The 27,906-nt window shown below is 42.5% G+C and overlaps 1 long non-coding RNA gene across 1 annotated transcript in view; it reads right to left on the bottom strand.

Annotated features, from left to right (window-relative positions):
- Window positions 1-27,906, bottom strand: part of LOC140848442 (uncharacterized) — a 111,839-nt gene that overhangs the window by 5,093 nt on the left and 78,840 nt on the right. Inside the window, exon 4 of the long non-coding RNA XR_012129322.1 lies at window positions 1-27,906. This exon is cut by the window's left edge and continues 5,093 nt beyond it. This is a non-coding gene — a long non-coding RNA (uncharacterized lncRNA).

Here is a 27,906-nt window from a genome sequence, read left to right as displayed (position 1 = left end):
TTGCAGGGTTGTTACGACAATTGGAAAGAGACAAACTGCCTAGCATAGCCCTGAGATGCAGCTCTTGGTCAGTCAGTGGTGTGGCTATTTATGATGACTTACTGATGGGCATCAGGATGGCCAGCTGAATTCAGCCAACCCCATGAATGGCTTCCTGGTGTGAAGAACTGTCTAGCTGGGGCCTGCTGTGAGAGGGCTAAGATTACCAGCATCGCCTTTTCACGTCTCTCTCCCTTAAACCTTTGCAGTCCTTTACCATGCTTGGTCTTTTCTGAGTTCCTCTTCTAAAAATTCCAGTAAGTAATAGAAACCAGGTCCTGGCTTTGTCTGAAAGCAGCTGACTTGAGTACTTGTTCCAGAAAGTTCTACATCACTGCCTGTTTCATCATGGTTGCCTGCTTCCCTGCCTCCTCTGTGCTGGCTTCCAGGTCATGTGCAAATGGCCGGGCAAGGTTTCACAGTATTGGCGTGAATCACCTTGCCAGCCTCCTAACCTGTGTGCCTGGTGGTAACTAACTGACTGCTTCTTTTGTTCTCCCCTGTGGTCAAGACCTTCCCACTGAAGCTAAATTTTAGTTTATAGTGTGGGAAAGGCAGGTAGGACCCAGCCAGTTTAACTCTCCTGGACTTGCTATGATTTTCTTTTCAGTCAGGCCTGGCATTTATCTTCTCGTGGGTGGAGTGTGATTCTCCCATTGGTATTTTGCTCATGGTTCACTCGTTCAGGGCCTGCAGCAGTCGTTGCTTAGGGCCAGCCTGCACCTGGTGGTGTGGTAGGCACCCGGGCTTCAGAGAGCGCTAGAATGGTTCCTGTACTCGGGAAGATCACATTAATGGAGGACACGGACAGAAACTGGGAGAGGGATGCTTTGGGAGCATTGGGGAGGGGCTTCTAACTCAGACCAGTGGCCAGGGAGGCTTTGGCTCCTGTACTAAACTACCTCATATTCAACATGCTTTTTATGTCAAGACCCACTTGTTCTTCCCACACGTTAAGTGAAAGGACGCCTGCAGCTCCTCCCTGGATGGCTTGATATTGGCCTAGAATGACCTCCTCTGGCCTTGCTAGGTCTCACCAGTGAAGATGTGTGTTCTTGTAACCTGGGCTTCTTGGAAGCATAGGTTACTCGCCTTACAGCCTCATCCCATCCCGGGCAGGGTGTGCGCTACCTGGGTACTTGCTGTGATGATCCGTGTTCATCTTGCTCCCTCTGCTCCGTAACTCCACTGCTCCTGGGAGTGGGGTGGCAGGTCGAGCTTGTGGGCAGAAGTAAGTACCGAATCGCAGAGCTTGGCCTCTGCTCCCCTTCCCACAATGGAAGCCAGAGGAGACTTCTATTCCCCAGCCACCTCCCCTCCCTTCTGAGGACAGAGGGTGTCCTGCCCATAACCTTTTGGGATATCAGTGGGTCCCAACCTCTGAATGACTTTTGGGGCACCATTTTATCATGTCGCTCATTTCCAGCTGCCCTTCCATATGGCCAAATCAATTCTGAGGACTGGAATCCAGTTCCTTAAACTCAGCCCTTCAGTCTCTGCTGTGGCACTAGAGAACAGTTTCAGTATTCAACCATAAATATCTTTAAAAGCCAAGTTTTAAAAAATCCACAACAAATATTTGAGGACTACTTTCTTGGGACTACAAAGGCAAATTAGATGTGGTCCTTGCTCTTAAGGGTCTCAAAGTCCACTGCCTCTCTAGCTCATATGGGTCCCACTGCTGGTCAGTACTTATGAGGCAAATCCTTTACTAATGCCCTCCAATACTGCCCATCTCCTCTAATCCCTTCATGGATGGCAGAGGATGGCTGGTTCCCCCATAGCTGTTCCCCTTGATGCCTGCTGGGAGTCTGACTTGAGTGTCTGTGTCCCCTACAACCCTGTGCCTGGGGCCCTTCCTTTGTAAGCACTTGATAAACACCTTCGTGAAGAACTGAAGTAGCAGGTTCACAAAGGAATCTATTCCAAGGTCAAATTCTCTGTTGGTATCCAAGTTACTGCTCGGCTGGCCATTGGGCAGAGTGTGTCCTTTATCAGTTCATTTTTGGGAATGGCCAGTCTGACTCAGTTATAAAGTTGTCATAATGACCTAATGGATTTGAGATTTAAAGAAAAAAAAAATTATCTTATGAGACATTTTTTTTTTTTGGAGGAAAGGTGGTCATGGGGTCACCTGAATTCCTATTATTCCAAACAAAAAAGTAATTTCCTGTTCTTAAGCACATCAGATGGACGAAAGGGAGGCATCACGGTGGCCAGAGAAGCTGGAAGGAAAACTAAACAGAGCTGTACACATCCAGGAGTCGTCCCATGGGGTCACAGGGTGGGGTGATCTCTGCTTTCCAGTAGACAACTCAATAGAGGTTTTTTTTTTTAACACTTTAGAAAATAAGGAGATCTAGTTACATAACTGTGCCTTGAGGGCCTCATTTGCACTCTAGAAAGGGCAAGGCTTGCAGAGCAAGGTTTCAGTCTTGGTTCTGTCCCTATCTAACTGTGTGGTCTTTGGAAAACCACTCGGTTACTCTGAGCCTCAGCTTCCTTACCTGAAAAATGATCAACCCACAGAGTTATCCAGAAAATTTAAGATAGAATAGAAAGCACCTGGCACAGAATCAGGGCTTAGTGGTACTTACAATAATGATAATGGCCATGGTGATAATAATAACAAAGGGTTACTAGGTTTTCTGTGCTCCATCTCATGCATGCAGGTAGGCACGGCCATGCCTCTTCACTGAAGATTGTCTTTGTGACCTGAACCTCTCTGCATGCTCCTTATCATCTATTTCTGCATGTGAAAATGTGATCATCTTTTTCCCCTAAATATCAACTCTAACACTAGAAAGCCTTCGCCTCAGAGAAGCAGCATGTGAGCACACAGAGTGGTGTATCTATCAGCAAGTTTTTAGAAAGGGAGAGATTGAGAAAGAGAGAGTCATTAAAATAGTGCCCACCATCCTGGCAGTTACTCAGTTAGATTAATTGAAGGCCTGCCCAGGCACAGGCTGGGAGGCCTGCATCAGGTCCCCTAGTCTCTGTAGGGGAGTGTCTTGTGATGGATGAGATGCCAGTATTTGCCTTCTTCATGCTACATGGAATGAAAGTCATCGCCCTCTGCTCCAGGCTGCAGGATAACCCGGTGGGGTTGGGTTTACTGAGTGATTTGTGAGTGTTTGGGGTTATATAAACAGACCATGTAGTCTGTATTTTATGGATCATTTAAGGCAGGAGGACTTTTTCATTTAACTTTCATTTACTGCACGTGAATATCCATACAAAATAAGACCTTTTTTTAATTGACTGTAATTCAGCTGTTTACATTTTCAGTAAATATTTATCTGTAAATATTTCAGTATGTATGTTTAAAAGACAGGACTCTTCAAGAATAAAACACCTACAATATACTGTCACATTTAAATAGTGAACAATTCCTTCATATCATTGTATGGAGTCAATAGTCAAATTTCCCCAGTGATCATATTTAGATGTGGATGTGAATGTGTGTGTGTGTAATTTAAAAAAGTTTGTTTATGCAAATCAGGATCCAAATGAAGTTCCTAAATTGCAATAGGTTGCTATGACTTTTAAAATTCCTAAAATGCTTTTAATCAAAGGTTTCCCAAGGTTGGGGGATTCCCGACCCTGCACTGACTTTGCAACTATTAGTTTGTAACCACTGATTTTGTTAGGTGAGGTGTGGCTCTCCTGTCTGCGTATGCAGAGGCTGGGCACAGATGCCACCTTGTATAGGTGTTTATTTACTCCCCATTGTTCAGACATCCCACTTCCTGATCTTTTGTCTTTTCATTCTTAAATGAAAATACAACCTTTTGAGATTCCTTACTGGTTTAGATATTTGAACACCAATCTGAAGGACAAGTTCTGCTGCAGAAATCTCCACTTCAGAACTTCACCCAAGGAGCTGTACTTGCTTTTCCTGGGCTGTGTGGGGTAGAACATTGTGTTTTTGATAAAGAAGAGTTATCAGCTTAGCTTAACTAGAGATCTGGATCTTATGTTGGAATCAGGAAGAACCAGGTATGTTGTAGAGAAGCCCACCCTGCCATCCACACGATGTTAAAGCTTTGTGCTCTTCATGTTTGTGGGCTTTGGGAGGAGGTCGATTAGAGTGTACATGGTGAAGAGGGATTTCCTGGCTAAAAACAGGAACAGGATGTTTTGAGACAGAGACTTCTGTTCTCAAGCCTCTTGGTGCAAAAAGCTGAGGCTTATGCAGCGTCCCAGGCAGTACGTAGGCTCTGAACAGTGCATTGCACACAGCCCTGAGCAGACCGCGGGGTGAGCCACAAGAGCCTGAAGTAACAAAGGCAGGAGGGTGATAGTGTTCCGGGTGCAGGGACGACCTCTCAGCCAGGGGCCTCTCACCGTAAGGTTTATATTGCCAGGTGGCTCATTGCACATCATATGCTGTTGTTGATGACTTTGAATTAAATGCTCTAGTATTCCATGCTCATTCATGTATCTACACCCTTCTGTTTTGCAAATGCCTTCAAGAGTCCTTCCTGTTGGCCATTTTGTGTATCTCCCTCTGCTACCTCCCTTCACTGCCTCTCCCAAGCAAGACGAGCCCTCCTCTTCGTCACTGGTGCACTTAAGACTTCTTTGATTCCTCCATTATCAGCATGTTCCACGTTGTATTGTCAGTTTTTTTGCAAGGCCATACCAACCACTGCAATTCGAACTTCCTACGCTTAATGCTTGGTACCCAGGGCAAACTCTGTGGTGGTTTGGGGAGGTCTGCCTGCAGCACTCTGCTTTGGCTGTGCAGGGGGGCATATGAGAAGGAAGAGTTGTGTTCTTGGGGAAATTTGTTTTTAGCAAGATGAGACAGGGAAAATGGTTAATAACAGAATAAAATGGAAGACAGAGCATATATCAGAGGAGGCAGGCAGGACTGCCCAGTCTTCTCATTGTGCAAATTGTACTACTTAATCCTGACCTCTACAGTCCATTACAGTTTATCAGCCATATTCACATGTGTTCTGTCATGCCATAAGCAGGGTCTCATTATCCCCTGTTTTGTAAATGACAAAGCTATGGCTCAGAGAAGTGAAATGACATGCTAACAGTGCCCAGTTAGTAATGGAGGACCCAGGCCTGGAGCCCAGTCTTCTGATTCTAAATCTAGTTTCCTTTCTACTCTCCATCAGCCGTCTCAGGTTGGTAACCCAGGGCCTGGAAAGAAGAAGGGGCTCACTTGGAACCACAGATATGATTAAAGTTGTCACATGATGCTGACAGTGCAAGCACTCTGTGGCCAGTGAATGGGGAAGGAAAAATAAAGGACTAACATTGAGCAGTTACCATGTTCCGTGGAATTAGAAAGCAAACTGCAAATGTGGGCTGCATATACAATTTAAAATTTTATGACAGTCACAATACAAAAGTAAAAATAAACAGGTGAAATTAATTTTAATAATACATTTTATTTAACCCAGTATATCCAAAATATTATTTGCTACTTTATTATATAATCAACATAAAATTATTAATCTAACATCTTACATTATGTTTTGCCATATGAAATCTCCAAACCCTGGTGTGTATTTTACATTACAGCATATCTCAATATGGATTAGCCCCACTTCTAGGGCTCAATAGCCACAGGTGGCTGGCTAGTGACTACTATACTGGGCAGTGCAGTTCTAAGCATCTCCCTTACTTCATGTATTTCAGCCATCACATGAAGCATTTATTACAGTACTACCTAATAGCTGAGAAAATGAGACCCAGAGAGGTTAGGTAACTTGCCTGGGGTCACAAAGCTGGAAAGTGATGGAGCTGGGTTCTGACCCAGGTCTGTCCAGGAGGGGGTGGTTGAATTGAATAACTGGAAACGAGCAGGGGCCTTGATGTTGTGATATTACCCGTGAGGATCTGAGCTGATAGTTGATAGTATTATGTGTGGTGGGGTAGGGGGCCAGAGGGCCAAGCAAGGGGACCCAATTTCCAAACTGTTATTAAATGTGCTTCTGAGGTGGTAGGTGAGAGATTATAGGGAAGGAAAGGGAACCATTGTCTTCAGATGCATATGCCAAAGTTAAGGGAGGCCTTTTACTAGGTGGTAGGTGAGCTTCTCCCGTGAGGGGCCATTAATGGAACTTTCCTTTTAGAAGTTACCTTTAGAAGTACCTTTAGAACTTTCCTTTAGAAGTGAAGATTTAGGTTATAACGCACAGAACTCAGCCAGGGCCAAGTTGTGAGGTGCCCAGTAAATGTGTTTGCCCTCTCCTGTGCCAGGCAGAAGATCCTGTGGACTAGGCAGAGTTTTATTCCTTACCTGGAAGACTATGATATCCTGATAAAGGAGAAACTGGATTAGGAGGACCATGTTCCTGCCCTGTTGGCAACCAGATTGTTTCTAAGTTTGTTTTTCTTGTTTTATTTACAAACATTATAATAACAATAAAGTTATACTTTTAAAATCCTGGCATCCTGACACATCACTCACTCTTCATTTTACCATATTCCCTTGCAATCATTTTCCATTTGCAAAAAAAAAAGATGGTTTCAAATATAACTTTAGTATGGATAAAGTTAATTTTTTTCTCTTACCATAAACATTTTTCCATCTCAATAGTGCATAAGTTAATGGCTTCAGAGGATATCACTGAATTGTGTATCATAATTTGCTTGTTCCTGTGGCTAGGTATTTAGATTGTTTCAAAATTTCTTGACTATTCTATTTCACGTTACAGCCTGCCATCTCATGCTCACATTTCTTTTTGATCTTTTTTAGTAAAAATTACAAATTTGTGATTGTATATATTTATAAATATAATTCTACATTTAAAACTATTTATCTTAATTAATACACCAGCCTTTGAATTTTAGGTGAGAGAGAGAGAAAATATTGGCTAAGGCAATTATGGAGGCTAACAAGTCCCAGGATGGGCAGTCAACGAGTTGGAGACCCAGGAGAGCCAATGGTTTTAGTCCAAATGCTGGCAGGCTTACGACCTAGTAAGAGCTCTTTCAGTTCAAGTATGCACAGAGGAAAATAAAAAGCTGACGTCCCAGCTCAAGGGAGCCAGGCAGGAGGAGTTCCCCCTTACTGCGGGAAGTGGGGCTTTTTTAGTCTATTCAGCCTTCAGCTGATTGGATAAGGCCCACTCACATGGTAGGGGGCAATCTGCTTTACTCAGTCTACCAAGTTAAATGTTAATGTTATCCAAAACACCTTTGCAGATGTACCCAGAATAATGTTTGACCAAATATCTGGACACCCTGTGATCCAGTCATGTTGACACTTAAAATTTACCCTCACAATCAAGTTGGGGGAGAATTGACATTTTTTTACAAAATTGAACCTTCTAACTCATGAATAGGCTATATATCCACATTTATTGAGGTCTTTTAAAATTTCAGTAAGGTTTTGTTATTTTCAGTTAAAAGTCTTGCCTAACTTTAATTGAATTTGCTTCTTGGCATTAGATGTTTTGTTATTATAACTTGTATATAAGACATATTTTCCAATTATTTGTGAATTTGTACTGTAAAAAAAAATTTATTTTAGGAGTAAGGTCATTCCCAATCCATCCAACAACAGTGAAATTTAGGAGCCACCATTCTGGACATAACCATAAGTCATTACTAAAATACCCTTTGCATCTGTATGCTATTTTGTCATTGCCAAGGCGTGTCCTTTCTTTGGTTCTCATAAGGGCTCTCAGAGATAGGGGAGCTTTTGTTATCCCTCCTTTCATATAAGAAAACTTGGGCTCAGGGATGTTATCTCAAAGTCTTGTGACTGAAGCGGCAGAGCCGGCTCGAGAGCCCAGGACTTCCCCTAAGAGGTCCCGTTCCTGATACCAAGGTTGCTCTATATGAAGGTGGCCTTTTCTGGCTATTACTGAGAACACAGTATTTTGTTTATACCTACCCACTCTGCACCCCCTAGATTATTTTGAAACAAACCACAAATAGCATGTCACTTCATTCATAAATATTTCATTATGTAATAAAAAAAAAGACTTTCTAAAAAAAGTGTGTCAAAGGGGCCTGGCTTTATGAAAAATCCTGCCTATGGCCTCTGTGGACATTGTAAAAGGAAGAGAAGAAGAGAGCAGAGGGAGAAGAGCAGACCAAGATACCTATAGAAGACACTGGAGTGGGTTGGGAGAGCAGCATTACTGTCAGCCCATAAAGAGCTTTCATGTCTATTAGGAAGAGGTGCCCAAAGATGTGAAGGTGCCTATCACTAGGGACAAGTGCTTGTGTGCAGTGAACACCTTGCACAATCCTGTGGCATCCCGTAGGGAAAACAGCAAATACAGAAACTTTATTCAGAAATTAATTAAGGATGAGGAACCTAAATTAGTGTTTCTTTCTTTCCTTTTGAGAAATTGAGCAAAAGTACTTTGAAGATGATTCAAAGCCACAAGGGAAGGGACTGTCTTCTTTCACTTTTACAAGCTTTCCCCTTTCCTCCTTTCTCGTTCCTCCTCTTTTTCCCTACATTACTCCGTGCTTACTGAGTGCCGGACCCCGAGAATGCAGAGACAAACAAGGTGGCACCTCTCCCTAGGAGCTTACGACTCTTACCGACTTGTTTGACTGCCACAAGTAGTAATACGTTTTATGACATTGTAATTATTTTTTTAGAAAGTCTTTTTTTTTTATTACATAATGAAATATTTATGAATGAAGTGACATGCTATTTGTGATTTGTTTCAAAATAATCTAAGGGGTACAGAAGTGGGTAGCTATAAACAAAATATGATTGACCATAGATGATAATTATTGAATCTTAGTCACAGGTAAGTGGGAGTTCATTGTCTGTTACCCATTTATACCCTTCTTTCTATTTATCTGAGACAAAGGTTTTTTTTATTAAAATATTATTGATATACAATCTTATGCTCATGTTTCACATGAGCAGCATTGTGGTTATTACATTCCCCTGTATTATCAAGTCCCCGCCACATACCCCATTACAGTCACTGTCCATCAGCACAGTAAGATGCTACAGAGCAGAGGCAAAAGTTTTATGAAACACTATTGACCTTTGTTATTTGCAACAAATTTTTTCTAAGTTAGTTTATTCTATTTTTTAGAAGCTGGTAGTGACACTCTAAATTGATTTTGAAACACATGAATGTAAAATAATACATATTTTGAAAAGCAGTAGGGTAGTGAGGGAAAGGACTATAAAATAGGTAATTGCCATGCAACAGAAATTGCTGCTAAGGTGTGTACAGACCACTGTGGGACACAGTGAGGAAGGGGCTGACCAAACAGGGGCCTGGAGAGGCTGGGAGAGCCTCACAGACATCCTTGAACAGTTTGCATGGAAGGGGAAGTGTTTACATATTTGAGAACATGGTAGGGAGAGGTATTTGAGCTCAAGGCTGCGGGCAGTGGGGCAAGTGGGACATGGTGAGTGGGATGGGTGAACCTTGAATAGTTGAGGTAGCGGGAATGTAAAGGCTCTGGGGGAGTGGCAGAAGATGAGGTTACATATAGCGGCAGTAAACGTCACAAACATCTTGTGGGATAGCCTAAAGAATTTGGGTTTTATTTTGTGTGTATCAGGAAGGCATTGGCTGGTAAACTGGGAAGCGACTCAATTCCATTTGCCTTTTATAAAGGTCACTCTGCCAGCGATGTACCGGTAAACCAGTCTGCCCTATGTAGTCATGATTCAGGACCAAAAACCCAGACCCAAAGGAGACCCAGTCCTAGAAGCCAGATCTCCTAACTTATCTCATACAACTATCCTCCCATTCTGCCGCATGACTTCTCAGAAGATCCACACAGATACACAGTTTGGGCTCTTCTAAGAATTTACCAGAACAAAAATTATAGTCTCCTTCAGGGCATAGTAAGAGGTGGGAAGAGAATCCACCTTCTGTCCTCTTGCCTCTGTAGGGTTCTTTCATCTGCAGAGTAAGTAAAGTTATGGTAACCCGTGTTTGAGATTACAATCGGATGCACGAGACTGGCAATCAATTACACGTACAGCGTGCCACTTTTCTAGGTATTTACAACTATTAACTCTACAAAATCTTTACAATAATAATCTTTTTTTAAATTTCCATTTCATAGCTGAGGAAACTGAGGCACATAGAAGTAACTTGCCTAAGGTCCCATATCCAGCAGTTAACAAAGCTGGGTTTCAGATGAAGTCCACTCTCTTAACCACCATGAGGCTTCTTGGTTAGGTTTGATTTTATTCCAGCTGTGTCCTTGAACCCCCATGTTTGAACAAAGATGGTTATGAAAAGATTTTAAGTTTGATTCTCAATATTGACAGATCTGAATCTTCCCAAGTCAGAGAAAGAAGAAAGTTTCTTTAGCTGGGATAAGAAGGATGGCTTCTTGGAAGGAAGTGATGTTCTAATGGAGTTTCAAGAGATGGGTAGAATTTTGGGAAGTCAAAAATGCTGAGAAGGAAGGGCAGCAATATTAGGCATGTTGAAGTAATCCAAGTACAACATCTTTCTAGTGCTGTTTACAACTGAAAACTGGACAGACTTCAAAAAGCAACTACACGAGAATTCTGAAAAGTAATAGCAGGGAGATAGGATATTGGAGCCAAACTTGAACAATGACCCATATTGGCCTTTGTCACATGGAATTACATGATTGTGTGGGAGGCCGAAACTCTGAGGTAATCCCATCTTTCAGACACTGGGACTACTCTGGGAAACTGAGCCACTGACAGCCAGGGAGTGTGAGGAAATCCCTCAGAGAAGAGAGTTGGATAAAGGGACCTCTTACTTCTGTACAGACTGATAAAAGTCTTTGGCATTCTGAAAAGTAAGCATGTGTGGAACAGACCCAAATAAGCACTGCAAAGGTTTTGAGAACTTAACTATGGTATTAATACTACCAAAGACCCAAATGAATTAAACCCTATGTGACAGTTCCCTATGTGACAGGCAGACCCACATGGCCTAACTCAGGCTTTGAAAACTAGACTGACCTTGGAGCTACCAGTCACGAGAGGTGAGACAGAACTTTCTGTCTGAACCTGAGTGGATTAATTGCCTACTAAACAAATACACAAAAATATCAACATTATTTTCAGATAATTTTAGCAGTATCCAGAATCTCACAACGTAATATCCATTGCCTCCTCATCTTTCCTTCTTTGCAGTCTCCTTACCCTGTGGTCTTTCAGTCACCCCTGGGCAATGGAGGAAGCTGTCACATCCAGGAAATCCATCTTAGGGACCTGGGTGATCTTAGGGAACAGATCCTGATTGCCAAGATAACAGAGCAGCCAGGGGAAGAGGACACATTACACATGAGGAGAACCCATTCCAGCAACTGCAGACTTATCCAAACCCTTATAGGCCAAAGGTAGCAGGACAGCTTTCCAGGGTGGGAAGAAAATTGTCAACCCAGATTCTATGTCCAGAGAAAATATCCTGCAGGAGTGAAGGCACAATAAAGATATTCTCAATGAAGAAACTTCATTTCCTGCTTTTAAAGAACTGCTAAAGGAAGTTTCACAGGCTGAAGGGAAATGACTAAAGGGAAACTTTGAACTTGAATACGAGAACAAGAGAAATGATAAATATATACATAGTAGATTCCTGTTAGTAAAAATACACACAAAAAATACGAAAGTAAATAAAATCATCTTTAATCCCATGACATGGGGTAACTACAGACTACTGGCAATATTTTGGATATATTTCCATCAAGTCATTTTTCTCAGTGAATAAGTGTTTCTTTCTTTTTTCTTTCCTCTGTCTCTCCCTTCCTCTCCACTCTTTCTTCCTTTCAACTAAGATTATATAGTATATAGTTTTATAATATTTTTTATCAGTTCATATTATAAATGCTTCTATTTTGTTAAGAAACCTTAATTATTGAAAAAAATTTACATTTGATAATGGTATTTTGGTTTATGTATTTTTAAAAGAGTACCTTTTAGAGATATATACCAGTGTATTTATAGATGCAATAATAAGATGTCTGGGATTTGTTAAAATACTTAAGGTTGGGGTACTGGGTGGAGATTGAAACAAGATTGGCCATAAGTTGATCACTGGTGATGCTGGGTTATGTATACATGATGGTTCGTTACACTCCTTTCTGCAGTTTTTTTTACCTGTTTGCAATTTTTCCTTAAGAGACTAAGAATTCCTAATAAATGTGATTTTTAATTCTTTAATCATATCCCATCTCAGGACATTCTGTAACATTGAACTATTCCTTTGGTGTTGTGAATTGAGGTTGATGTTCAGGTTCTGCATGGGCTGAGATGGAACTATAGTCTTTGATAGCTTCTCTGATTATTTTGTTTTTTGGAGAGGTAATTACTGAGTTAAAGGAGAATGGATATTTTTAATGGATTTGATGCATTTTGCCAAATTGCCTTTCAGAAGATATATTGCATGCTATTTTCACACACGAGGCACATAAAAGTGCCCTTTGTTAGCTCTGAATTATATATACTTTTAGCCTTTATTGATTTAATGGGGGACAGGTGGTACCTTACTGTTTTAAAGTAGATTTCTTTGATTTCCAGTGACATTGAGGCCCCAGCCTGCCAGTGAATTGGTTGCCATCCTTGAAGGGAGGGAGCAGGGGAGGAGAGTAGAAGAAAAGACATTTGTTACTCCCTCCCATTCCCTACTTTGAAGAGGAGAGGCAAACACACAGGAAGCCCTGGGTTCAAATTCTGGCTCTGCCTCACTAGCTACTGACTATACAGCCTTAATCTCTGTGAGCCTCAGATGTTCTCACTGAGGAAATAGAGCAGTCCTGCTGTCTTCCAAGGGGGGAAGCAATAGAGATTTATAGGGAAAAAGCCTGGCGTGCAGTGGTCAGTCTGGCAGCAGTAGCTTTTGTTGTCCTTGGGAAGCTGAGGCTCAGGATGTAAAACAAGCCCCTGCTCTCCTGTACAGAGCAGTCCAGAGTTCAGGGCTGGGTATTCCCAGCACAGGGGAGGTCCCCAGCAGGAAATGCTGCCCATGTTTGGGTCATTGCCTCTTCACCTTTCCTTCTTTGCTATCTCCCTACTCTGTGGTCTTTCAATCACCCCTGGGCAATGGAGGAAGCTGTCACATCCAGGAAATCCATCTTGGGGACCTGGGTGATCTTAGGGAACAGATCCCGATTGCCAGTGGTATTTATCTGATCCATGGAAATGCACCTTACAGTGCTTGGCCCAGGATTGGGTTGAACTTCAGATTGGTTTGTTGGGCAGTATGTTACCTTGTTCTTTAGAGCAAAATTCAGACCTGGAACATGATCTTTCCAGGGCAGCCTGGCCAAGCTGGGGTCTGTGCCTCGGTTCATTGCCCCTTTCCCAGACCCTCATTTTTTCCCCCCAACTCTTGTTCTATGCCCAGGCCTCGAGCCCCTGAATTAAACATATTCTTGTTGTATACATACACCTCTTCTGGAAGTTTGAGAACAACCCAAACAGCAAAGGGGACTGTGGCTCTAAATAACCTGTCTGCTCACGGGCTGAGAGGGAATGTAAAATATTTTAATTTATAGCTTTTGGTTGGTGGTTGGGGGTGGGTGTGTTGGGGGGTGCCCTTTAGGTTATTTGCACTGCAAGAGATTAGGCCATCTGTTTTGAGGCTCACAGGTGAGAATGGAGATCTACAGTAGCCTCTCAGCATGAAGCTTGGGCACCACTGACTAGGCAGAGAAGTGTTTCTCCTGAAATTGTGACTGGGGACTGGGCCTTAGTGCTGTCAGCCTGCCTGGGCTGTGCTCTGGGACCACTTCACTGATTTCCTCTTTTCTTCTCTGGGCACACTGTAGCTGCAAGAGAACCAAGGTGGGACTGGGAGGTGGAGTGCATTTGGCCTATTTTCTAAATTGAGGGAAAATTCAGAGAAAACACAGCGGGCTTTATTGTGAGAATTTGGGTCTGCTGATTTCCTATCTCAGACAGTGAGCCCTCTGGCTCTGTGAAAACAAGAACAGAACTTCATCCCTGGGCATCTGTGGTGGGCTCTCAGGGGTGTACAAGCTCTGGGAGAACTGAACAACATTGGTGTTTTCCTTTCTTTTTTTATTCTTTTTTCTTTTGGTATCATTAATATACAATTACATGAGCAATATTATGGTTACTAGACTCCCCCCATTATCAAATCCCCACCACATACCCCATTACAGTCATGGTCCATCAGTGTAGTAAGATGCTATAGAATCACTACTTGTCTTCTCTGTGCTATACTGCCTTCCCTGTGCCCCCCACTCCTACATTATGTATGCTAGTCATAATGCCCCTTTTTTCCCTTATCTGTCCCTTCCCACTCATCCTCCCCAATTCCTTTCCCTTTGGTAACTATTAGTCCATTCTTGGGTTCTGTGAGTCTGCTGCTGTTTTGGTCCTTCAGTTTTTTTCTTTGTTCTTATACTTCACAGATGAGTGAAATCATTTGATACTTGTCTTTCTCCACCTGGCTTACTTCATTGAGCATAATACCCTCTAGCTCCATCCATGTTTTGCAAATGGTAGGATTTGTTTTCTTATGGCTGAATAATATTCCATTGTGTATATGTACCACATCTTCTTTATCCATTTATCTGCTGATGGACACTTAAGTTGCTTCCGTATCTTGGCTATTGTAAATAGTGCTGCCATAAACATGGGGGTACATATGTCTTTTTGAAACTGGGCTGCTGCATTCTTAGGGTAAATTCCTAGGAGTGGAATTCCTGGGTCAAATGGTATTTCTATTTTTAGTTTTATGAGGAACCTCCATGCTGCTTTCCACAATGGCTGAACTAATTTACATTCCCACCAGCAGGGTAGGAGGGTTCCCCTTTCTCCACATCCTTGCCAACATTTGTAATTGTTTGTCTTTTGGATGGTGGCGATCCTTACTGGTGTGAGGTGATATCTCATTGTGGTTTTAATTTGCTTTTCTCTGATGATTAGCGATGTGGAGCATCTTTTCATGTGCCTGTTGGCCATCTGAATTTCTTCTTTGGAGAAGTGTCTGTTCAGCTCCTCTGCCCATTTTTTAATTGGATTATTTGCTTTTTGTTTGTTGAGGTGCATGAGCTCTTTATATATTTTGGATGTCAACCCTTTATCAGATCTGTCATTTAGGAATGTATTTTCCCATGCTGTATGTAGGATGCCTTTTTGTTCTATTGATTGTGTCCTTTGTGGTACAGAAGCTTTTTAGTTTGATGTAGTCCCATGTGTTCATTTTTGCTTTTGTTTCCCTTGCCCAGGGAGATAAGTTCATGAAGAAGTTGGTCATGTTTATGTCCAAGAGATTTTTGCCTATGTTTTCTTCTAAGAGTTTATGGTTTCATGACTTACATTCAGGTCTTTGATCCATTTTGAGTTTACTTTTGTGTATGGAGTTAGACAATGATCCAGTTTCATTCTCTTACATGTAGCTGTCCAGTTTTGCCAACACCAGCTGTTGAAGAGGCTGTCATTTCCACATTGTATATCCATGGTTCCTTTACATATATTAATTGGCCATATATGCTTGGGTTAATATCTGGACTCTCTATTCTGTTTGACTGGTCTATGCATCTGTTCTTGTACCAGTATCAAATTGTCTTGATTACTGTGGCTTTGTAGTAGAGCTTGAAGTTGGGGAGCATAATCCCCCCAGCTTTATTCTTCCTTCTCAGGATTGCTTTGGCTATTTAGGGTCTTTTGTGGTTCCATATGAATTTTAGAACTATTTGTTCCACTTTGTTGAAGAATACTGTTGTATTTTGATAGGGATTGCATTGAATCTGTAGATTGCTTTAGGCAGGATGGCCATTTTGACAATATTAATTCTTCCTACCCAAGTGCATGGGATGAATTTTCATTTATTAGTGTCCTCTTTAATTTCTCTTAAGAGTCTTTTGTATAGGAATGTCACAGATTTCTGCGTATTAATTTTGTATCCTGAAACATTGCTGAATTCAGATGTTAGATCCAGTAGTTTTGGAGAGGATTCTTTAGGGATTTTATGTACAATATCATGTCATCTGCAAACAGGGACAGTTTAACTTCTTCCTTGCCAATCTGGCTGCCTTTTATTTCTTTGTGTTGCCTGATTGCTGTGGCTAGGACCTCCAGAACTATGTTGAATAGAAGTGGGGAGAGTGGGCATCCTTGTTTTGTTCCCGATCTTAAAGGAAAAGCTTTCAGCTTCTCACTGGTAAGTATGATGTTGGCTGTGGGTTTGTCATATACGGCCTTTATTATGTTGAGGTACTTGCCCTCTATACCTATTTTGTTGAGAGTTTTTATCATGAATAGATGTTGAATTTTGTCAAATGCTTTTTCAGTATCTATGGAGATGATCATGTAGTTTTTGTCCTTCTTTTTCTTGATGTGGTGGATGATGTTGATGGATTTTTGAAATGTTGTACCATCCTTGCATCCCTGGAATAAATCCTACTTGATCATGATGGATGATCTTTTTGATATATTTTTGAATTTGGTTTGCTGTTATTTTGTTGGGTATTTTTGCATCTATGTTCATCAGGGATATTGGTCTGTAATTTTCTGTTTTTGTCTTGTCTTTGCCTGGTTTTGGCATTAGGGGGGTTCTGGCCTCATAGACTGAGTTTGGAAGTATTCCCTCTTCTTCTACTTTTTGGAAAATTTTAAGGAGAATGGGTATTAGGTCTTCACTAAATGTTTGATAAAATTCAGCGGTGAAGCCATCTGGTCCAGGTGTTTTGTTCTTAGGTAGGTTTTTGATTACCAGTTCAATTTCATTGCAGGTAATTGGTAATTGGTCTGTTACTGTTTTCTGTTTCTGGGTCAGCCTTGGAAGGTTGTATTTTTCTAGAAAGTTGTCCATTTCTTCTAGGTTATCCAGTTTGTTAGCATATAATTTTTTATAGTATTCTCTAATAATTCTTTGTATTTCTGTGGTGTCCATAGTGATTTTTTCTTTCTCATTTCTGATTCTGTTTATGTGGGTAGACTCTCTTTTTTTCTTGATAAGTCTGGCTAGGGGTTTATCTTATTTTGTTTATTTTTTCAAAGAACCGGCTCTTGCTTTCATTGATTCTATTGTTTTATTCTTCTCGATTTTATTTATTTTTGCTCTAATCTTTATTATGCCCCTCCTTCTACTGACCTTGGGCCTCATTTGTTCTTCTTTTTCTAGTTTCATTAATAGACTGCTCATGTAGGATTGTTCTTCTTTCCTGAGGTAGGCCTGTATTACAATATACATTCCTCTTAGCATGGCCTTGGCTGCATCCCACAGATTTTGCGGTGTTGAATTATTGTTGTCATTTGTCTCCATAAATTGCTTGATGTCTGTGTTTATTTGGTCATTGATCCATTGGTTATTTAGGAGCATGTTGTGAAGCTTCCATGTGTTTGTGGGATTTTTCATTTTCTTTGCATAATTTATTTCTAGTTTCATACCTTTGTGGTCTGAGAAACTGGTTGGTACAATTTCTATCTATTTGAATTTACCGAGGCTCTTTTTGTGGCCTAGTTTATGATCTATTCTTGAAAATATTCCATATGCACTTAAGAAGAATGTGTATTCTGCTGCTTTTGGGTATAGAGTTCTGTAGATGTTTTAATGTGTTGTTCAGTGCCTCTGTGTCCTTATTTTCTGTCTGGTTCATCTGTCCTTCAGAGTGAGTGGTGTGTTGAAGTCTCCTAGAATGAATGCATTGCATTCTATTTCCCCTTTTAATTCTTTTAGTATTTGTTTCACATATGTAGGTGCTCCTGCGTTGGATGCACAGATATTTATAATCATTATATCTTCTTGTTGGATTGACCCTTCTATCATTATGTAGTGTCCTTCTTTGTCTCTTGTTACTTTCTTTGTTTTCAAGTCTATTTTGCCTGATACAAATACTGCAACTTCTGCTTTTTTCTCCCTATTAGTTGCATGAAATATCTTTTTCCATCCCTTCACTTTCAGTCTGTGTAGGTCTTTGGGTTTAAAGTAAGTCTCTTGTGGGCTCACTTGTCTTTATCCATTCAGTGACTTGATGTCTTTTGATTGGTGCATTCAGTCCATTTACATTTAGGGTGATTATTGATAGGTATGTACTGATTGCCATTGCAGGCTTTAGATTCATGGTTACCAAAGGTTCAAAGTTAGCTTCCTTACTATGTAAGAGTCTAACTTAACTCACTTAATATGCTATTAGAAACACAATCTAAAGGTTCTTTTTTTTCCTCCTTTTTCTTTGTCCTCCATTCTTTATATATTAGGTTTCATATTCTGTACTCTTTGTCTATCCCTTAATTGACTTTGGGGATAGTTTATTTAATTTTGCATTTGCTTAGTAATTAGCTATTCTACTTTCTTTACTGTGGTTTTGTTACCTCTGGTGACAGTTATTAAACCTTAGGAACACTTCCATAGCAGTCCCTCCAAAATACACTGTAGAGACAGTTTGTGGGAGGTAAATTCTCTCAGCTTTCACTTATCTGGAAATTGTTTAATCACTCCTTCAAATTTAAATGATAACCTGCCAGATAAAGTAATCTTGTTTCAAGGCCCTTCTGCTTCATTGCATTAAATACATCATGCCACTCCCTTCTGGCCTGTAATGTTTCTGCTGAGAAGTCTGATGATAGCCTGATGGACTTTCCTTTGTATGTGATCTTATTTCTCTCTCTGGCTGCTTTTAGCAGTCTGTCCTTATCCTTGACCTTTCCCATTTTAATTACTATGTGTCTTGGTGTTGTCTTCCTTGGGTCCCTTGTGTTGGGAGATCTGTGGATCTCCATGGCCTGAGAAACTATCTCCTTCCCGAGATTGGGGAAGTTTTCAGCAATTACCTCCTCAATGACACTTTCTATCCCTTTTTCTCTCTCTCCTTCTTCTAGTACCCCTATAATGTGACTATTGTTCCATTTGGGTTGGTCACACACTTCTCTCAATATTCTTTCATTCTTTGAGATCCTTTTTACTCTCTGTGCCCCAGCTTCTTTGTATTCCTCTTCTCTAGTTTCTATTTCATTTATCGTCTCCTCCACCATATCTAATCTACTTTTAACACCCTCTATTGTGCTCTTCAATGATTGGATCTCTGACCAGAATTCATTCCTGAGTTCTTGAATATTTTTCTGTACCTCTGTGAGCATGTTAATGACTTTTCTTTTGACATCCCTTTCAGGAAGATTCATGAGGTCAATGTCATTTAAGTCTTTTTCAGGAGTTGTATTTGTAATTTTACTTTGAACCAGTTTCCTTTGGTGTTTCATATTTGTATATGCCCAGAAGCTCTACTCTCTGGAGCTGCTCATCCCCTGAAGCAATGTCAGGGGTTGCAGGGGAGTGGTATTGGTGCCTGGGGGGAGGAAGGAACTGTTTCCTGCTTCCAAGCTGCTATGCCTGTCTCCACTGCCTGAACCAGTGGGCTGAGCACACAGGTATAAGCCTCTATGCTTTGCGTTTATAGTTGCTATAGACAGGTCTTCCCTCTGGCTGGTCTACTAATACCAGGGTAGGGTTTGCTGGTTTGCGAGCCAGGTGGGAATGGCTGGGAGAAAGGTGCAGTGGGCTGTGTATCTTGGAGGGGGTCCTTCGAGCTGTGTAACCAGCCAGGGAGCTGGAGCGCCTGAAGATCATGAACGCCCCCAACCTGCTGGCAGAGGGCACCCGGACAATTTTGTCTACCTGTCCTGTCTCTTGAACAGTAAGCTCTGTGCAGTCCTTGCCCCTTTAGCAGCCCTCTTGGTAAGGACTTCCTTGTTAGGAAGTCTCTCATACTGCTTGCATTTCTTTTGTCCCAGAGCAGCCGGATATGGATCTCTGCTTTCCACAAGCAGCTAAAATCTCAGTCTCTCCAGGAATTCTGCTTGTTTTAGTTTTCCAACCCCCTAATCACAAGAGTACCATGCAAGCACCATGAAATACAGGTTTTGCTCCCAGAGCAGATCTCTAGAGTTAGGTATTCAGCAGTCCCAGGCCTCCACTCCCTCCGTGCTCCATTTCTCTTCCTCCTGCTGGTGAGCTGGGGTGGGGGAAGGGCTTGGGTCCTGCCGGGCCATGGCTTTGGTATGTTACCCTGTTCCTTGAGGTTTATTCTTTTCTTCAGGTGTATGCAGTTTGGTGCAAACATCTTTCCTGTTGCTCTTTCAGGATTAGTCATATTAATTATATTTTCATATTATATGCAGTTTTAGGAGGAAGCCTCTGTCTCACTTCTCACACCACCATCTTTTCTCAGTTTCCTCTTTATAACCTGTTGAATTAATAGACTTGACATTCATGAGAGAGTTCTCTGGGAACTTTGAAAATTGTTGATCAATCTCTTCACCTTTACGACTAAGATCTCATTTATTAATAGCAGCCTGAAGGTGAGGCATTTGTTCTCATTTGGCAGATGAGGAGCTCATGCACATGCCACCAGAGCACATGATTTCCCCCATATAGCAGTCATGCATAATTGGACAATTTAAGTGATTTCTATCCCTTATTTATTCCATGAATATATGGCTCTTGGCATTTATAGATCTACTAGCAGAAATTTACCATTGAACATATACTTTCCTTAGTATGAACCAGCAGTCTGATTTCTTTGGGGGTTCACAAGCAGTTATTCCTATCACTTCCTGATGCGTTGATGCGTGAAGGGCACAGAACCCCCTGTACGCTGGGTTGTGGTCTGGGGTTAGCTCTCTCATGTACTGAAGGGCTCACCCCTATCAACTTTCCATTGCTTATACTTCGTATTCACTCCTGAGCAAAATCAGGCTGTTTTGTTTCTAGGACCTTTGGAGTTTTTCTCAAGTAGTCAAACCCCCAAATGTTGACTATGTAAATGCCAAAGGTCAACTGTAATAATAGCAACTGTCCAAGGCTGCTGAAGGATTCATGAGATAATATGTCAAGTGTCTGCCATCCTGGGTGTACTTTGGGCTTGGAACCTCAGTACTATTGGTTTCCTTATTAACTGAAACCATTTTCTTCTGGTGAGATGGGCATGGCTGTGGCTAAGAGAGTCACAGGTCAAGCAAGGTGACTGAGTACAGGCACTAAGAGCATGGTCTTCAGATTCAGACAGTTCTGGATTCAAGTCTTGGTGATTCCACTTACTCACAAAAGCCATTACCCTCTTTAAGATTCAGCTTCCTTGTCAACAAAACAGAAATAACTACCAACCTTAGAGGATGATGGTGCGATTGAATGAGCTATGACATCTACAGGTTTCTCAGAGTGCCTGGTGCATAGGAAGTCCCCAGAAGCAGTCATGATGACTTCCCTCTCTTGCTCTCTCTCTGTACAGGTCTGTGCACCCAGTAGGTGCTTCATGTTCATTGATGATTTCAGTTCAAGTCTAAAATCATTTTCTTATTTACAAATTAACTATCTCCTATCCCCAATACACACACCACAAGCCCTGACAGTGGGCACCAGTCTGCTATTGAATGCTACCTGTTTACCCTGCACTGGACAGTGATGATCGAATGACGGAGGAAGGGACTGAAGGGGTGTCGACAGATCTGTCCCCGTAGAGCCCTGTCTGATTGGAAGAATAAGATTCCCACATACGGCACCTGCAGGAGCATGCTGAAGAGCATTCACGCCAGCCAGGTGTGTGTGGGAGTCCACACAGGTAGAGGACTCCACACTAGAGAGTCTGGGAAGCTACCTAGGCAGCAAGGGCCCATGCTGGGCCCGCGCTCAGATCCCTGAAGTGAAGGGAGGGAGTGACAAGTAGGGAGATTTGGGAGTGAGAATAACTAGATCTGTGCATCTGTCCCCAAAAGAGAATACCCAAACCTTCCACCTGTCAGCATGCTCCATTAAGCACCAAGTAGGTGTGGATAGAAAGTGGTCTTTATGTACGTGTGGTGGTGAGGGAAGCGAATGTGAAAAACTCCAGAAAACCAGCCTTTGCCTTCTTGGAGGGAGGGACCACGGACCAAGAATGAAGGTTGAGCACCAGCCCTTATCTGGGACTGCTCAGAGTGTAGCACCCCCCTTTACCCAAGAGACTGATCTTCAGCCACACTGCTGTCTGTGTTATTTGGTGACCAAAGTCAAGGTCACAGTTGGGAGGAGGGAAAAGTGAAAGGTCTACCTTGATACTGGGCTGTCGGCTCTGTCTCTGCTAGTGCTACCTCTGCCTGGCTTCAAAATAGACAGGAAATATCCACATCTCCCCTTCCATGGGGAGCCCTGCACTGATGACAGTTAGACCCGAAATTCTCAAAAACCTGGATTGAAGCTGAGGCCCTGTCACTTCCTCAGTAACTCTGGGCCACCATGGGGCAGCAAACCCTCTGTGTTGTGGAGGAGCCTGTGTTAAAATGCCCATATGTTGACTCATCACCCTTGTTTACCCTAGGCTGAACTGGCATTGCCCCCTCCCTCTCCAGGAAAGGCCTGGCCTCCCTCATGTTCTGCCTAAGGCTGCCCTCCTGTGAATTTTCACATTTTTCAAGGCCTCTGTTAATGTTTATTGGTCCAGACTAGAATGTAGAGGGATAATACACCTATATTCTTTAGATGCTTCCTAATGTTCCTAATGTTAATGTTAATGCCCAGGTACTATAGAGAAATAGTGTTTTAAAAGGTTCCTTTCATGTAAACTGACCTTAATGGTTGTAGGACAAGGGGTGGGGTGTACCTCTGAGGACAGACTTGATCCAAATCTTTCTTTTTTACATTTTATTTCCTTTTTTCTTTGTATGGTGACCCATTTGACCTTGGGCTTGGCCTGGGCAAGAGATCGATTTGATAGGTGAGAGAGGTAAACAGTCATCACCTCGTGACCTTAAAGAGAGGCAGCTCGCTTCAGTGGTTCTGGTATTGAGGAAATGTCAAGGAAGCCCGGAGCTGACATCCTCTTGCCCAGACTGGTAGAAGGGAGGTGGAAGGGGAGAACAAACAGCCCCAGGCGTGCTCCCCCACACAGGATTCCAGGAGGAAATTCTGTTTAAGACAACATTAGCAGACAGCATTGCTCTCACCAAAGACACAGTTAAACTGGGGTCTGAAGGAAGAGATGTAAGGTCATTAGACCCTTATTATCAGGATTTAAGAGAAAATTCTTCCTCTTTGGTCTGTCAGTAAACTCTCCCTCCCATGTAGTTAGCATTGGGTCCTCCTCTGTGCTTTAGCCGGTGAGATTCTGGGCAGGGTAGTTTCCCTGCCCAGGACTCATAGCTCTGTGGTTCTGTCCAGGAGTCAGAGTGGGGGTGGGGATGGGGGTTATCTTTCTGATCTAACTGCTGCTTGTAGTCACCTGCTGGGTACTAAGATGATGGGGAGGGAGGCTTGTATCTGTTTGATCTGGCAGCCAGGAAAATTTGGTTTTGCATTGCTATTGTGATTTTTAAGCACTTGGGAGCCAGATTCTTCCAGATAAGCTTAGAGTGCTTTAATTCTGCCTAGTTGGGGGCAGTTGGGAGAAGTTTTTTTAAAGCACCCTTTAGGTATGTAACCAATCAGTGGAACCTGTTTTTTAGGATACCAGCTGGGATCAGAAAGTTATTATTGCATTTGGGTAAGTTTCAGGCCATACAAACCAGAATTCCCTGCCCAGGGTCTCCAGAGATTCACCAGACACTGAATATTTCAAAAAGCCAGATGGGAGAAGCACATTTATCCCAGCAGACCTGCAGAGGCCAAGGAAATCATCAAGTTTCTTTGTGTCATGCTGAACTTCTGTCAACTGATAATATAACTGATAACAATGACAATATCATGCTGGTCAGAACCTCTTCTTGGCAGGAATATCTTTGTTCGCTTGATAACAAATAAGAACTCAAATTCTTAATTAAATTTGGCTGACAATATCTTTCAAAACCTGGGGATCATAGCAGGAGGAAACAAATACAAGAGGTACTTCATGTGGAAGAATTTAGGAAATGTTGGCTGTGACTAAATTAAGGGGGACATCTGTTATTTCACTGTGCAAAAGAAGTGTGGGGGTGAGGAGAGAACTGTGTGGACGATGACACATCTATAGCTGAGCATTCTGCTGATGTTCTCAGGCCAGTAGAAACAAATATTAGGGAAGTCTTAAGGAGCTCTATTGAGTGTAATGCTAGCTACTGTAACAAATAGACTCAGTTCTTAATCACTTTGGCCCAGAAGTGACATGTTATTTTTGCTTACATTTCAGTGCTCATAACTAGTCAAATAGTCCCAACCTAGCTGCAGGGTGTGCGTGTGTGTGTGTTTGTGCATGCACACATGCATAAGCACACTTCCTGGAAAATGTAATCCCTGGCTGGTTCGCCACTTTCAACCACAACTCTATGTAGCAGGAAGAGCACATTTCTGGTGGGGCAGCCAGCCATTCCTGACATGAGGAAACAGGAAGAGGAGTCATTACAGGATCAAATGGATCTCTCAGATTAACAGTCCATGACCTTAGAGAGGAGCCCATCAAGGTGGAGTTGTCAGGAAGCCAGGATATATATAGACTGCCTCTTGGAGGCATTGTTAGTTGAGGTACCGTCTGGGGCGACAGGGTGTTAAGGTTTCTAGGGACAGAAATTTTGGGTCCAGAGGTACATATGAGGAGAGGTTTGTACACAGAGAGGTTAAGGAAATGGTGATCAGTGCAGAGTAAAGAGGTGTCACCAGAAGGTCCAAGATGTTGACCAGCAGCCGGGAAAGCAGACAGGCTCCCAGGAGCTCTTTGAAGAGCCCTGAGCAGAGGGACATCTGTTGGAATCCACGAGCAGCTCTAGGTCTGTAGAATAATCTGGCTTACTTCCTAGTTTGACCATGTACAATGACATCTTGGGCCAAGGGCTGGAACTCTTGGAGCCTCAGTTTCTTTTTTTAATAAAGGAGAATTGATAATACCCCACCCCATAGTGTGGTGGTAAGGATTAAATCTGGCCACATATATAAAATGCTAGCACCCAGTAAGAGCTCAGTTAATGGGCTCGTGGGCCTTTCTCACCTGGATTGTTGTAACAGCCTCTTGAAAGGTCTTCCTTTCTTTTCACCTCCCCTAACCTGCCACCTATCACAGTTGATTGTCAGTGCAGCAGCCAGAATGATTGCTTTCAAACATAAGTCAGCCAAGTCTTTTTCAGAGTGAAACCTACAACCCTTACACTCATCTAAGGTTCTGCACAGTCTGTCTTCTAACACTTCTCTGACTTCATCTCATGACCCTTCTCACCTACTCTGTTCCAGGCCTCCATGCTCTTCTGACATAGATTCAGCATGCCCCTGCCTAGGGGTTTTGCTGTTCTCTCAACCTGGAACTCTCTCCCTTCAGAAATCCACGACCCCTTCTTCACTTCCCTCCAGTCTTTGCTCAAATACCTTCTCGGTGAGGCTTCCTTTGACTATCCAGTTTAAAATTGATCTCCGTCCTCTTTCCACATATACCCTGCAGTCCCTATCCACCTTCCTTGCACCACATACATATTTATTTTGTGTTACTCTTTACTCACTACTACACTGAAAGGCATGTTCTGGGGTGGTGGTGGGTTTAGGGGTCTGGCTGGTTTCTACAGTGCTGTATCTCCAGTTTGGTTCAGAGCAGACTAAGCATTTGCTGAATGAATGTACCTATTTATGAGTATTGCTGTAAGCTGTTCTGACAGGCTCTGGGACTACCACTTAGTGAAAGAGCTCAGGTCTATCTCTTCATTTCCTTCACCCCAAACTCTCTCAGACACTCAGGACGTAGATCCTGAGTGTTGGGAGAGCCATCGAATGTGAGACTACTGAATGTCAACAAGCCTTGACACCTCATGCTCAGTTTACGGAAAACACAGAGCAAAGAGAGGTAACTCCGGGAGGAGGTTGCCAGCCGGATTCAGCACAGGGTGCCTTCCACAGGACAAGTGACTTGGCTTCTTCAGCAAATATGTGTCATGAAAAAGAAAAATGAGGAGTGGGGAACTGTTGTGTATGAAAAGAGAGTGCTGAGTGCCATCTCACCTGAGCAAAATGTGCCCACTTCGTTTGGGTCCTCAGTCAAAGAATTTAGTGTAGAAGACATTTTTGAGAGAATTAGTAAAAATTTTGAAAGTGTATGGATATTAGATGCTGATGGCATAGTAGTTATATATATATTTACCTTAATATTTACATAATATGTTTTTTTCGTCAGCTATTCTTTGGCAGAATCCAATGTGTATGTGTATGTATGTATGTGTGTGTGTGTGTGTGTGTGTGTGTGTGTATCGTACTATAGAGAATTCAACTCCATACAAAATGTTTTGAGAGCCTGTGTTCTCAGTTACCAAGGAAGGCACATAGCTGATACCATTCCAACTGCCAGGAAAGTTAAGTTAATTCATTATATAAATGGATATCTTAGGACATTAGGGCTTAATTTTCTCATGGACCTCTAGCTGAGAAGAGCTGGTAGGGGGGAATGGATATGAAGGTTGGCATTTGCTCTAAATTACTCCAGGAGAAAAAAGGGGGTGGGGAATAGATAAAACAAGTTTGGCAAAATGTGGGTACTCTTTGGAGCTGGGTTATGAAAACAGGGAGGTTCATTATGTTATTTCCTATGCCTTTTTGTCTGTGTGAAAACTTCCATAGTACCAACAATTTTTTTTTAAAGGTTAGGATGAGGTGAAACACTTCTTCCTGAGGAGGAGAGGGGCCTAGTTTCTTTTCTCTCTACTTTTATGTTGGGTGTGGGTTAGGGTGTGGAGGAACAAGTGGTGGTCTGTCCTTGGGAAGGGCGCAGTTTCAACCCTCCTTCTGGGCCCGCTTTGCTCCTTCCTCCTGGGCTCACCCTGGCTGATGGACTGGAGAGCAGAGTTGTCTCTGGTGTGGTGAGATCGGGCAAGAGCCCACTGGGGGTTCTACTCACTGCTGGGCAGTGGGCACCAGACAGAAAGGGAGCTGATGAGGTGTCAAGTGTTTGCTTCCTGCCAGGCACCTTGATCAGGAAGGCAGATGCTTATGCAAAGATGCACCTGTTGAAGGCACAAGGTTGGAGACAGTCCCAATGGCCATGATTTCCCTTTGCCATGGCTCCATGAATCCTGAGTTCAGAGTTCTCCTTACCTGTTCCCAGTCAGTAACTGTGGAGCACCTGCCTTATCTGTGGGGGGTGGGAACTCACCCCGCACCCCCACTCCCCATGCCATCAAATGGTGTTCTCCCTCTTTTAGAAAACCTCAGGGAAATGTACTCACGTATTTGTGAGGACATCGTAATCTCCATCAGTGCCTGCCTGGCTGGGAAGAGATTTCATCTCTGATCGTACACCCTTTTGCAGCGTGGGATGGAACAGTTGAGGCCAGCAGAGATGAAAAACCCTTATCTTTAGGGCTGTGGTCTAGGCAGGATTCATCCTATCCACCTGAGCAGGCAGCGAGGCTTATCCTCAGGTAAACATTTGCAAATACAGCCACTTGCCCTTTATAAATCTCTCATGGCTTCCTTTTACTGGTTTCTCAGCTCTGCCAACTGCAAGCTGATTTCCTGCTGCTTATCATGTTTCTGACTTTTGCTGCCCTTTTAAGCAAAATCGTGACTTGTGAGTAATGTGTTGACGTAATTATTAGTGTTTTGACCTGAGCTGGCCCCTGTTGCTAGAGGTCAGTGGCTGGGAATTGGGCCGTTGAGAAGGCAGCCTGGACCAGCTCAGCAGGGGGCTGTTGGAGGCAGGTGACGGTGGTACCTGCCTTAGGCACTACTGTTAGCGCAGAAATTAAATAAACTTCACCGAATTACTGGAGCTTTTCCATGTGTAAGGTTCTTAGCACATGGTGAAAGCTCAGTAGTTATTAGCTAAAACAAAGTAATAAAGTCTGTCACTAAATTGTCACCACAATCCTGCTGGGGCAAATTATAAAGTATTATTATCCGTGTGTATAGATGAAGACACAAGGCTTCCAGCAGTTGATAAACTGGCCAAACATCATGTAACTGACAGATTGAAAATCCAGGATTTGAATCTGGGCTTTTGAAATAACAGAGCCTGAACTCTTTCTCCAAAGCCAGGGCTTCTCAGACTATCAGGGGTGAACTGGTTTTTTATCGGCCTCTCACATTTTAGTAGTTT

Source organism: Manis javanica, chromosome 3, assembly GCF_040802235.1.
Source record: "Manis javanica isolate MJ-LG chromosome 3, MJ_LKY, whole genome shotgun sequence".
Taxonomy (NCBI): domain Eukaryota; kingdom Metazoa; phylum Chordata; class Mammalia; order Pholidota; family Manidae; genus Manis; species Manis javanica.
Note: the sequence above shows the minus strand (reverse complement) of the source record. Positions and strands in the feature narration are given on the sequence as shown.